This window comes from Heptranchias perlo, chromosome 5 (assembly GCF_035084215.1).
Source record: "Heptranchias perlo isolate sHepPer1 chromosome 5, sHepPer1.hap1, whole genome shotgun sequence".
Lineage (NCBI taxonomy): Eukaryota > Metazoa > Chordata > Chondrichthyes > Hexanchiformes > Hexanchidae > Heptranchias > Heptranchias perlo.
The window spans coordinates 37,068,322-37,081,272 of record NC_090329.1 but is presented as its reverse complement, the minus strand read 5'-3'; the positions used below and the strand labels follow the sequence as shown (position 1 = coordinate 37,081,272).

General features: G+C 45.0%; 1 protein-coding gene across 4 annotated transcripts in view; it reads right to left on the bottom strand.

Annotated features, from left to right (window-relative positions):
• Positions 1 to 3,319, bottom strand: part of kidins220b (kinase D-interacting substrate 220b) — a 210,661-nt gene extending 207,342 nt beyond the window's left edge. For all 4 annotated transcript variants that reach the window (XM_067984236.1, XM_067984238.1, XM_067984239.1 and 1 more), the window contains exon 1: positions 3,193 to 3,319. The gene's annotated coding sequence lies outside the window, so the exon portion shown is untranslated. The remainder of the gene's footprint in view (positions 1 to 3,192) is intronic.
• Positions 3,320 to 12,951: the final 9,632 nt, after the last annotated feature.

The following is a 12,951-nucleotide window of genomic DNA, read 5'->3' as shown; positions in this document are numbered from 1 at the left end:
GGAGCAAGTTCTGGATTTCTGTGCTTCACTGCGCATGTGCAAACACCAGAACTTGCTCCTCCATTTTGCCACTAACAACAGTGAGCGCTGTTGATCTCACCATTACTTTGCAAGCAATTTCTGCTCCATAGTTTTAGCATGGAGAGTTTATATATTTAGTATATGGCAGGCATGGATTTTTAGTTTTTGGGGGGGGGGGGGCTTGGGATTATTATTCAGCAGGAAGAATAAGGAGGCCACTTACTGCTTGGATAATAAGTCTAAATGGGGTAGAAGATCAAAGGGATCTAGGGGTAAAGATACACAAATCACCAAAAGTAGCGATGCAGGTTAATAAGGCCATAAAAAGGCAAACCATGCACTAGGTTTCATTTCTAGAGGGATACAATTGAAAAGCAGGGAAGTTATGTTAAACTTACATAGAACCTTGGTTAGACCACGCTTGGAGTACTGTGCACAGTTCTGGTCTCCATATTATAAAAAGGATATAGAGGCATTGGAGAAGGTGCAAAAAAGATTCTCAAGATATCAGAAAGAAAGGAAGAAAGACTTGCATTTATATAGCACTTTTCACAACCTCAGACGTCCAGAGCGCTTTACAGCCAATACAGTATTTTTGAAGCGTTGTCACTGTTGCAACGTAGAAAACGCAGCAGCCAATTTGCGCAAAGCAAGGTCCCACAAACAGCAATTTGATAATGACCAGATAATCTGTTTTAGTGATGTTGATTGAGGGATAAATATTGGCCAGGACACCAGGGTTAACTCCCCTGCTCTTCTTCAAAATAGTGCCATGGGATCTTTTACGTCCACCTGACAGGGCAGACGGGGCCTCGGTTTAACGTCTCATCCGAAAGGCACCTCCAACAATGCAGCACTCTCTCAGTACTGCACGGGAGTGTCAGCCTAGATTTTGTGCTCAACTCTCTGGAGTGGGACTTGAACCCACGACCTTCTGTCTCAGAGGCGAGAGTGCTACCAACTGAGACACAGCTGAACTGAGAGAATATACCTATCAGGAAAAGCTGAACAGGCTGGGACTTTTTTCTCTAGAAGAGATGGCTGAGGGGTGACCTGATAGAGGTGTTTAAGATAACGAAGCCATGATGTGGAGATGCCGGTGATGGACTGGGGTGGACAAATGTAAGGAATCTTACAACACCAGGTTACAGTCCACCAGTTTTATTTGAAAATCACAAGCTTTCGGAGGCTTCCTCCGAAAGCTTGTGATTTTCAAATAAAACTGGTGGACTGTAACCTGGTGTTGCAAGATTCCTAAGATAATAAAAGGGTTTGATTGGATAGACGTAGAGAAAATAGAGTTACATCGACTCGATTTTAGTCTACAATGTTTCCACTTGTGGGAGAGTCCAAAACTAGAGGTCATAAATATAAGGTAGTCACTAATAAATCCAATAGGGAATTCAGGAGAAACTTCTTTACCCAAAGAGTGTAAAATGTGGAACACACTACCACAAGGAGTAGTTGAGGCAAATAGCATAGATGCATTTAAGGGGAAGCTAGATAAGCACATAAGGGAGAAAGGAATGGAAGGGTATGTCATTAGAATTAGACGAAGGAGGGAGGAGGCTCGTGTGGAGCATAAATGCTGACATAGACCAGTTGGGCCAAATGGCCCATTTCTGTTGTAGCCTCGAGGTAACTTGATGTAGTTATGCCTTGTGAATCCACCCACCTGCTCCAAAAGTTTGGACACATCCAGCATAAAGTATGCTCCTAATACACTAAAGGCACCAGGAGCATCCAAATTCTGTTTTGGCAGCAACTGAACTTTTGGCAATAGGAACAGGTTATCATAATCCTTTTTCTTTTCCCTTAAACAATGTATTCTAAAAATATATCTAGTAGCTTGACCATTTCTTTAAAAAGGCATTATTCATCCACAAGATAACATCAGCCATAAACAATTTACATGTCTACTTTCAAAATACACAATTTTTAGAATGTGCAGAGCAACTTGTACTTACATAAAGCCATTGTTGTCATGAAATGTCCCAATGCATCACACAAAGGAAAGGGAATGGACAAAAACAGCCATTACAAGTGAGGGAAGAGTACATCTTCCTTACACTTATCTGTGGAGTGGTTTGAGGCTTTAAGTTAAAGGTGCTATATAAATGCAGAGATAGGGTTTAAGGAGCATGCAGAGGAGCTTAGAATTCCATAGAGATCTTATGGCTGCGGGTTCTAGTAGAGCAGGCAACAAGAAATCTCACCATAAACCAGAGCTAGAAGAGCAGATGGTACAAATTGGTACATAGGAATAGAACAGGGTGTGGCAAGACCAATTCGGCATTAGTGAGACAAAAAGCTTTCTACCCAATTAAGACAGTGCTAGCAATTACCAACATGTACAGAACTGGGAATTCCCAAACACCATTTTGCTCCCCACATTCATTTGAAACTAGCCCTACATTCTAGAACCATTTTCTACAATTTGTGCCTCACTAGTCTTGTTTCCCCTCCTGCCAACCATCACCATTTGATCTAAACTCACCATAGCCCAGAAATGACAAACTATAATAAACGTTTTTGTTGGTCTTCAGGCATATATGGCCTGTATCCATGGGAAATCCAAAACAGATGCAATTAGATTTGCATTTATTGCTACGATTGGAGGGGCCAGCTGGATTTTTCGTTTTGTTTCTCAGGAAGGATGGAGTAGGCTAAATTTATTCATGTTTTTAAAAAAAACACGAATAGTAATCCTTCAAAAAAGGATCCTATTCCCTATAATCATTCATTCCAAGGTGGTAATTACACTAAAGAACGAGTAAAGCAAATAGAGGAGTAGTCAGGTACATAATTAGCTTTATGCACCTGCTGCTAATTTCTCGGCAGATTGAAGAGGCTGCGCCGCATCCTCAGATCAATAGGACCCGATTGACAAAAGCGGCTGATGCGGGGGCTTCTGCGCGCGCTCGGCCACCGCGAGCCGGACCCCGGGATCACCGCACGTCACAATGCGCCACCCTCCTATTCAAACCGGGAAAACAACGGTCACCGCACGTTAATTTCAAAATATCCGCAGAGGAAAAGGACACGCGACCGAGAGCCGTGCCCGGGAGACCCGTCCCGCGACTCCCCGACTAACGCCAACCATCGCCCAACCCGCTTCGCAAACACGAGACATCAGCCTATTACCGTTTTCAAACGGCTCCGGTTACTCACCAACTCAACTGACTCTCCTCACAGTGAGACCAACGTAGTTTTTATAGAATTTTTTTTCTCTATTATTATCGCAACAACAACACCACCACCTCTCATCGCGCAGCCATTTTACGGCGACCTAAATACAGATCACGTGGCGGTCCCGCATTACGTCACGAAACGCCAAGTCCTCCTCGGGATGCGCGTGTCGCCGGTGATTAGAGTCCGTGACCAGAGACCGGGATCAGAGCCGGTTACCAGAGACCGGGATCAGTGACCGGGATCAGAGCCGGTTACCAGGGTCCGGGATCAGAGCCGGTTACCAGGGTCCGGGATCAGAGCCGGTTACCAGGGTCCGGGATCAGAGCCGGTTACCAGGGTCCGGGATCAGAGCCGGTTACCAGAGACCGGGGTCAGAGCCGGTTACCAGAGACCGGGATCAGAGCCGGTTACCAGAGACCGGGATCAGAGCCGGTTACCAGGGTCCGGGATCAGAGCCGCTTACCAGAGACCGGGATCAGAGCCGGTTACCAGAGACCGGGATCAGAGCCGGTTACCAGGGTCCGGGATCAGAGCCGGTTACCAGAGACCGGGATCAGAGCCGGTTACCAGGGTCCGGGATCAGAGCCGGTTACCAGGGTCCGGGATCAGAGCCGGTTACCAGGGTCCGGGATCAGAGCCGGTTACCAGAGACCGGGATCAGAGCGGGTTACCAGGGTCCGGGATCAGAGCCGGTTACCAGAGACCGGGATCAGAGCCGGTTACCAGAGACCGGGATCAGAGCCGGTTACCAGGGTCCGGGATCAGAGCCGGTTACCAGGGTCCGGGATCAGAGCCGGTTACCAGGGTCCGGGATCAGAGCCGGCTACCAGGGTCCGGCATCAGAGCCGGTTACCAGGGTCCGGGATCAGAGCGGGTTACCAGGGTCCGGGATCAGAGCCGGTTACCAGGGTCCGGCATCAGAGCCGGTTACCAGAGACCGGGATCAGAGCCGGTTACCAGGGTCCGGGATCAGAGCCGGTTACCAGGGTCCGGGATCAGAGCCGGTTACCAGGGTCCGGGATCAGAGCGGGTTACCAGAGACCGGGATCAGAGCCGGTTACCAGGGTCCGGGATCAGAGCCGGTTACCAGGGTCCGGGATCAGAGCCGGTTACCAGGGTCCGGCATCAGAGCCGGGGTCCGGGGTCCTTGTGAGGGAGTGAACTATTTGTCACTATAATGACACTGCCGTCGTCCTGCATTGCTTCATTACCACCGGGGTCAGGTTTAGGATTGGGGGGCGATGGAACATAAGAAGTGGGAACAGGATTCTGCCGCACACCCCTCGAGCCTGCTCCGCCATTTAATAATGATGTGGAGATGCCGGTGATGGACTGGGGTTGACAATTGTAAACAATTTTACAACACCAAGTTATAGTCCAGCAATTTTATTTTAAATTCACAAGCTTTAGGAGATTTCCTCCTTCCTCAGGCAAATGTTTCAAGAGCTCCTTGAAGCCTACGCATTTATACATATAGAACAATACATGGTGTTTACAGACTGCCCCTGCAACTGCCCGTTGCCAAGGCAATCACCGTGTTCAGACAGAGAGGTGTCACCTGCAGAACCCCCGAATACACATTCAACAAAAAAACAAACAGGGAAAAAAAACAGAGAAAAAAAACAGAGAGAGGCAGAAACATCCGGAAGGCAGAGAGAGCCAGCAAATGACCCATTATATTAAAAACAGATAACATTTGTTCGCTGGTGGGGTAACGTGTAGCGTGACATGAACCCAAGATCCCGGTTGAGGCCGTCCTCATGGGTGCGGAACTTGGCTATCAATTTCTGCTCGACGATTTTGCGTTGTCGTGTGTCTCGAAGGCCGCCTTGGAGTACGCTTACCCGAAGGTCGGTGGATGAATGTCCATGACTGCTGAAGTGTTCCCCGACTGGGAGGGAACCCTCCTGTTTGGCGATTGTTGCGCGGTGTCCGTTCATCCGTTGTCGCAGCGTCTGCATGGTCTCGCCAATGTACCATGCTCTGGGGCATCCTTTCCTGCAACGTATGAGGTAGACAACGTTGGCCGAGTCACAGGAGTATGAACCATGCACCTGGTGGGTGGTGTCCTCTCGTGTGATGGTGGTATCTGTGTCGATGATCTGGCATGTCTTGCAGAGGTTACCGTGGCAGGGTTGTGTGGCGTCGTGGACGCTGTTCTCTTGAAAGCTAGGTAGTTTGCTGCGAACGATGGTCTGTTTGAGGTTGGGTGGCTGTTTAAAGGCGAGTAGTGGAGGTGTGGGGATGGCCATAGCGAGGTGTTTGTCCTCATTGATGACATGTTGAAGGCTGCGGAGAACATGGCGTAGTTTCTCCGCTCCGGGGAAGTACTGGACGACAAAGGGTACTCTGTTGGTTGCGTCCCGTGTTAGTCTCCTGAGGAGGTCTATGCGATTTTTTGCTGTGGCCCGTCGGAACTGTCGATCGATGAGTCGAGCGTCATATCCCGTTCTTACAAGGGCGTCTTTCAGCGTCTGTAGGTGTCCATCGCGTTCCTCCTCGTCTGAGCAGACCCTGTGTATTCGCAGGGCCTGTCCATAGGGGATGGCCTCTTTGACGTGGTTAGGGTGGAAGCTGGAAAAGTGGAGCATCGTGAGGTTGTCCGTGGGCTTGCGGTAGAGTGAGGTGCTGAGGTGCCCGTCTTTGATGGAGATTCGTGTGTCCAAGAAAGAAACTGATTCTGAGGAGTAGTCCATGGTGAGCTTGATGGTGGGATGGAACTTGTTGATGTTATCGTGTAGTCTCTTTAGTGATTCCTTGCCGTGAGTCCATAGAAAGAAAATGTCGTCGATGTATCTGGTGTATAGTGTTGGTTGGAGGTCTTGTGCAGTGAAGAAGTCCTGCTCGAACTTGTGCATGAAAATGTTGGCGTATTGGGGTGCGAATTTGGTCCCCATGGCTGTTCCGTGTGTTTGGGTAAAGAACTGGTTATCGAAGGTGAAGACATTGTGATCCAAGATGAAGCGGATGAGTTGTAAGATGGCTTCCGGAGATTGGCTGTTGTTGGTGTTGAGTATTGATGCTGTCGCAGCGATGCCGTCATCGTGGGGGATACTGGTGTATAGTGCCGAGACGTCCATCGTGGTGAGAAGTGTTCCTGGTTCAACTGGTCCGTGGGTACTGAGTTTTTGTAGGAAGTCTGTAGTGTCGCGACAGAAGCTGGGGGTTCCCTGTACGATGGGTTTCAGGATGCCCTCGATGTATCCAGAGAGGTTCTCACACAGGGTTCCGTTGCCTGATACGATGGGACGTCCGGGTGTGTTGGCTTTGTGTATCTTTGGGAGGCAGTAGAAGTCTCCCACGCGGGGATTACGTGGGATGAGAATGCGTAGGATGCTTTGAAGGTCTGGATCGAAGGTCTTGATCAGTTTGTTGAGCTGGTGGGTGTGTTCTTTGGTCGGATCTGCGGGTAACCGTCTGTAGTGTTCCTGGTTGTCCAGTTGTCGGTATGCTTCTTTGCAATAGTCTGTTCTGTTCTGTATGACACACGACAACGCAAAATCGTCGAGCAGAAATTGATAGCCAAGTTCCGCACCCATGAGGACGGCCTCAACCGGGATCTTGGGTTCATGTCACGCTACACGTTACCCCACCAGCGAACAAATGTTATCTGTTTTTAATATAATGGGTCATTTGCTGGCTTTCTCTGCCTTCCGGATGTTTCTGCCTCTCTCTGTTTTTTTTCCTGTTTGTTTTTTTGTTGAATGTGTATTCGGGGGTTCTGCAGGTGACACCTCTCTGTCTGAACACGGTGATTGCCTTGGCAACGGGCAGTTGCAGGGGCATTCTGTAAACACCATGTATTGTTCGAAATGTATAAATGCGTAGGCTTCAAGGAGCTCCTGAACATTTACCTGAGGAAGGAGGAAGTCTCCGAAAGCTTGTGAATTTAAAATAAAATTGCTGGACTATAACTTGGTGTTGTAAAATTGTTTACAATTAATAAGATCATGGCTGATCTTCGAACTCAACTCCACTTTCCCGCCCTATCCTCATATCCCTTGATTCCCCTAGAGTCCAAAAATCTGTCCATCTCAGTTTTGAATATATTCAAGGAACGAGCAGCCACAGCCCCTTGGGGTAGAGAATTCTGAAGATTTAAAACCCCCTGAATTAAAGGTTAGGATTGGGGGTTACAGCTAGAATTGAGGGGGGTTTTAGGGTGAGGATTGGGGGGCTTAAGTTTGAGGGTGTTAGAATTGGGTGCTAGGATCAGGGTGTTCGCTTCAGGATTGGGGGTTTAGAGTTAGGACTGGAGTTAGGGTTATGATTGGGATTACATTTGGGATTTGTGGTTAGGGATTGGGGGTTAGAATTGAGGGTTAGGGTCAGGATCAGCAGCGTTAGGATTCAGGACATTATGATTGGGGGTTAGAGTGAGGATTGGGGGAATTATGGTTAGGGTTGAGGAATTAGGATAGAGATAGGGGGTTAGAGTTTTGCAGATATGGGGATTATTAGCGATGCATTGTGCAAGATCTGAGTTGGCATCTGCGCAGTGACCTATCTCTGTTGCCTGCAGAAACCGCTATTGAGCCCATCTGCACAGATATTTGTGAAGGAGCCTGAGTGAGACGACGTTGAAATGAAGTCACACTATGGCAGAATCACAGGCTAACATAGGGGCAGCATGAGCAAATGTTTATTCGCCTCCCCAATGAATTTTCTGATAGTAGTAGTGAATGTGGCATTGCCATCGAAAATTAAGTACAAGCCAATTTGGACAGCGTACATCAGTTTTGCTGTAGTTATTGGTATGAAGCTCCGTCTAGTGGTAGCAATGGCAGCTGCAGGTGTGACCAAATAAGGAATGTATAATATGCGTAGAAAATGTATTAATAAAACAAAGCAAAATACTGCAGATGCTGGAAATGTGAAATAAAAATATAAAATGCTGGAAACACTCAGCAGGTCAGGCAGCATCTAAGGTGAAACATATGGTTAAAATTTCAGATTGATGACCTTTCGTCAGAACTGTCAGTAGGTTATCTTGCTTGACGAACAACATAACCTGCAACTACACTCCTGCATTGATAGAGTAAATAAGGAGAAACTGTTTCTACTGGCAGAAGGGTCGGTAACCAGAGGACACAGATTTAAGGTAATTGGCAAAAGAGCCAGAGGTGAGATGAGAATTTTTTTTTTAACACAGTGAGTTGTTATGATTTGGAATGCACTGCCTGAAATGGTAGTGCAAGCAGATTCAATAGTAACTTTCTAAAGGGAATTGCATAAATACTTAGAAAGGGGAGAAAAGTGCAGGGCTATGGGGAAAGAGCAGGGGAGTGGGACTAATTGGATAGCTCTTTCAAAGAGCCGGCACAGGCACAATGGGCCGAATGGCCTCCTTCTGTGCTGTAAGATTCTATGATTCTGAATCTGGCAAAAACTTCCCCTTGCAACTTGGTTTAAAAACCTGCTTTTATCTCAGTATTCATGACCCAATGGTCTATGCCAAACAACAATTGTCAAGCACCCAGGACGTCCCTCGGTGTAAGGTACTTATTGACTACCAAGACAGGCAAATGAATTACTTATGGGGAAACAATTTCAATACCTTGTCCATTAGTATTTTAACCACCTATCATGGCAGTTCTTTTTTTAAAAAAAAAAGTATGAACATACTTTCAAAACCTAACATTGAAATGTAATTTTATCCGAAATGTACTCCGGAAAAATGGTAAAAAAAACTCAATGTGAGGCCATTCCCAGTCACCCTTAAAAAAAAAGTGGCAGTGGGCTTCTTGAACTGCAATGTTTGGTAGCGAATTCCAGAATATTGACCCAGCAACGATGTAGGAATGGTGATATATGTCCAATGAGAATGGTGTGTGATTTGGAGGGGAACTTGAAGGTGACTATGTTCTCACAATATTGCAACTCTTGCCCATTTTAGTGGTATGGGTCACAGGAGAGAGATGCTGTGACATAACGTGGATAGTTTCTGCTGTGCATCCTGTAGATAGTACATACTGCAGCCACAGTGATGGCAGGAGTGGTGAATATTGAGCCCAATGGCAGGGGTGTACATCAAGTGAACTGCTCTGTCTTTGATGGTGCTGAGCTTTGAGTGTTTTTGCAGCTGTACCCATCCGAGTGAGCGGTGAGTAATCCATCACACTCGTGACTTGAGCAATACCACAGGAGATTTGCTAGTAATAAAAAAATTACATACATAGATGTACAGAATATATAGATTCTTGATCACAAAAATACATTCTCTCACCCTCCTTCAACATACCATATCCTGCCCTTGAACGTTTCAAGTTTCTCATTCCATCTTTCTCTCCAAGCTCCCCATCACCAATCGCTTATGCATCAGTATTACACTCTGCAGGAAATCTGCAGTAGAAGGCAAAGAAAGCCAGAGAGCAATAATTGAATTTGGTTTTCCTAAAAAACTTCACAACAAGAAGATAAAGTGTGAAGTTTGGAACTTTGAGAAGTTTCTTCCGGAAAAGCAGTTCATTTACTGAAAAAAAAACAGATTTCCAGAGAATATGTGTGAGAGACAGACACACAAAAGGAAAGAGGCATACTTGTTCATCTCCACCCCCCACCCCCCCAATTTTTGTCCATGAGCAATATCACTGACGATTAACTGATTTGATTCAACAAAAATCATGGGGCTGTTGCAGAGAAAATTACATCTTACAGTTGCAAAAAGATACTTTTCTCGCACTCCCAGTAAATTTTTCCTCTCACCAGCATTCTATTCAATATGCTTTAAAATGCCAGTATTCTGCTTCTCTCGACCTTCCCCAACATTGAACAGAAGTTTCCACTGGTTACTGCATCAGGTGGCTGCACGCGCTCAGCCCACCAGCAGTTTTAAAATTCAGTGTGGATTTAATGACTGCAGAGTACGTACTACAGGTACAAACACTTGTTATAATCAACTGGAAACTTCCCTCAGGTTGAAATAGAATACCAATGCCAGCACTTTAGAACATGCTGTTGATTAAAATTAAAGAACCGATCAGTGGACAAACTGAGCAGGAAAGTTGCGCTCAAGTGAAAAATCTGGATTTCACAAGATGTTATACCTCAACAAATCGCTCCCCCTAACTGGAATACATTCTGCATTTCATTGTTTAAGGCTTTTGTTATGAAACAGCACACCCTCTGATTTAAGCAAGGCCATGGAAAATGTGCCAAAATATATAAACTTTTCCTCTTGTGCATGTTTTGTCAGTCATACTTCCATCATACTTCATATATGTAAATTTGTCATACTTAAACGATTGGCCAAAATTACATTTTCATAAAAAGCAACAAGTCACAGCTAAAGAGATAGTGAAGAAATAAATCACAAATAAGGAACATGACTAGGAAAACTACCAACATGTGAAGACAACACATCGTGCTGCAGCAGATAGCAAAATCAACCAATAAAGGAAGAACAGGGGGAGCAAATAAAATCACCAAGTATTTTTTGGAAAAGCTTTCACTGTCATCTTGCTTTCTCTCCTAAGCAGAGTACATAGCACTAGAAATGTTTGCAACAAAGGCAAAACCATTACAAAATTTGCAAGAAAACAGTTAAGCTAACTAATAAAGCAGCATTTTCTGTGTTCAAAATGCCTCCCATCTTTTCATCCTGAAGCCTGAGCCTGTCTCAGAAAGTTGAATCTTGATTTCACGGGGAACCCCAGAGACATCACTCTCAATTAAAGAAACTCAACAAGGCAGCGAGCTATAACTCCCCCAGTATTTGTGCCTACAAATCATTCTTTTATGGTTAACAGCAAGACTAGCTATTCACAGAGCACGCAGGACCTTCACTCCTATGTATTGAAAAAAAAATCACTGCAGATGAAAACTTCCGGGAGCAATGAAAGTAACTAGAATTTTATAGGACTGTACCATTATTAAAGTTCGGAGAAGTTTCTGAGTGTAAATATGTTTATTTAAGCAAATCTTTTTCCTAACCCTGTTGCAGTAATAGTTCATAAAGGAGATTTTCTCAAGTTTTTGTATAGAATAATAGAACGATACAGCACAGAAGGAGGCCATTCGGCCCATTGTGCCTGTGTCGGCTCCTTGTAAGAGCTATCCAATTAGAACCACTCCCCTGCTCTTTCCCATAGTCCTGCACATTTTTCCTTTAAGTATTTATGCAATTCCCTTTTGAAAATTACTATTGAATCTGTATCCACCGCCCTTTCAGGCAGTGCATTCCCGATCATAATAACTCGCTGTGTTAAAAAGTTGCTCATCTCACCTCTGGCTCTTTTGCCAATTACCTTCAATCTATGTCCTCTAGTTACCGACCCTTTTCTCCTTATTTACTCCATTAAAACCCTTCATGATTTTGAACACCTCTATTAAATCTCTTAATCTTCTCTGCTATAAGGAGAACACCCCAGCTTCTCTCGTCTCTCCACATAGCTGAAGTCCCTCATTCCTGGCACAATTCTAGTAAATCTCTTCTGCACCCTCTGTAAGGCATTGTCATCCTTCCTAAAGTGTGATGCCCAGAATTGGATACAATACTCCAGCTGAAGCCTAATCAGCGATTTATAAAAGTTTAGCATAATTTCCTTGCTTTTGTACTCTATGCCTCTATATACAAAGCTAAGGATCCCGTAAACTTTTTCACAGCCTTATCAATTTGTCCTGTCACCTTCAAAGATTTCTTTACGGAAACACCCAGGTCTCTCTGTTCCTGCACCCATTTTAAAATTGTACCATTTAGTTTATATTACCTCTCCTCATTCTTCCAAGATGCATCATTTCACATTTCTCTGCATTTCATTTCATCTGCCACGTGTCTGCCTATTTCACCAGTCTATGTCCTCCTGAAGTCTGCTACTATTCTCCTCACTGTTTACTACATTTCCGAGTTACGTGTCATCTGCAAACTTTGAAATTATGCAGTGTATACTCAAGTTCAGGTCATTAATATATATCAAAAAGAGCAGTGATCCTAATACTGACCCCTGGGGAACACCACTGTACATTTCCCTCCAGACTGAAAAACAACTGTTCACCACTATTCTCTGCTTTCTGTCCCTTAGCCAATTTCATATCCACGCTGTCACTGTCCCTTTAATCCCATGGGCTTCAATTTTGCTAAAAAGTCTATTATATGGTATTTTATCATACGCCTTTTGAAAGTCCATATACACATCAACCGCACTACCCTCATCAATCCACTTTATTACTTCAAAGAATTCAATCAAGTTAGTCAAACACTATTTGCCATTAACAAATCCATGCTGGATGTCATTGATTAGCCCATCTTTTTTCAAGTGACAATTAACTTTGTCCTGGATTATTGCCACTAAAAGTTTCCCCACCACTGACATTAGGCTGACTGGCATGTAGTCAACTGGTTTATCCCCCTCCCCTTTTTTTAAAACAGGGATGTAACATTTGTAATCCTCCAGTCCTCTGACGCCACTCCCATATCGAAGGAGGGTTGGAAGATTGTGGCCAGAGCCTCCTCTATCTCCACCCTTACTTCCCTCAGTAACCTAGGATGCATCCCATCCAGACCAGGTGACTTTTCTACTTTGAGTGCCGTCAACCTTTTAAGTACCTCCTCTTTATCTATTTTTATCCTGTCCAATTTCTCTACTACCTCCTCCATTACTGTGACATTGGCAGCATCCTCTTCTTTTGTGAAGACAGATGCAGTATACTCACTCATTCAGTACCTCAGCTATGCCCTCTGCCTCCACAAGATGATCTCCTTTTTGGTCCCTAATTAGCTCCACCCATCTTTTGACTATC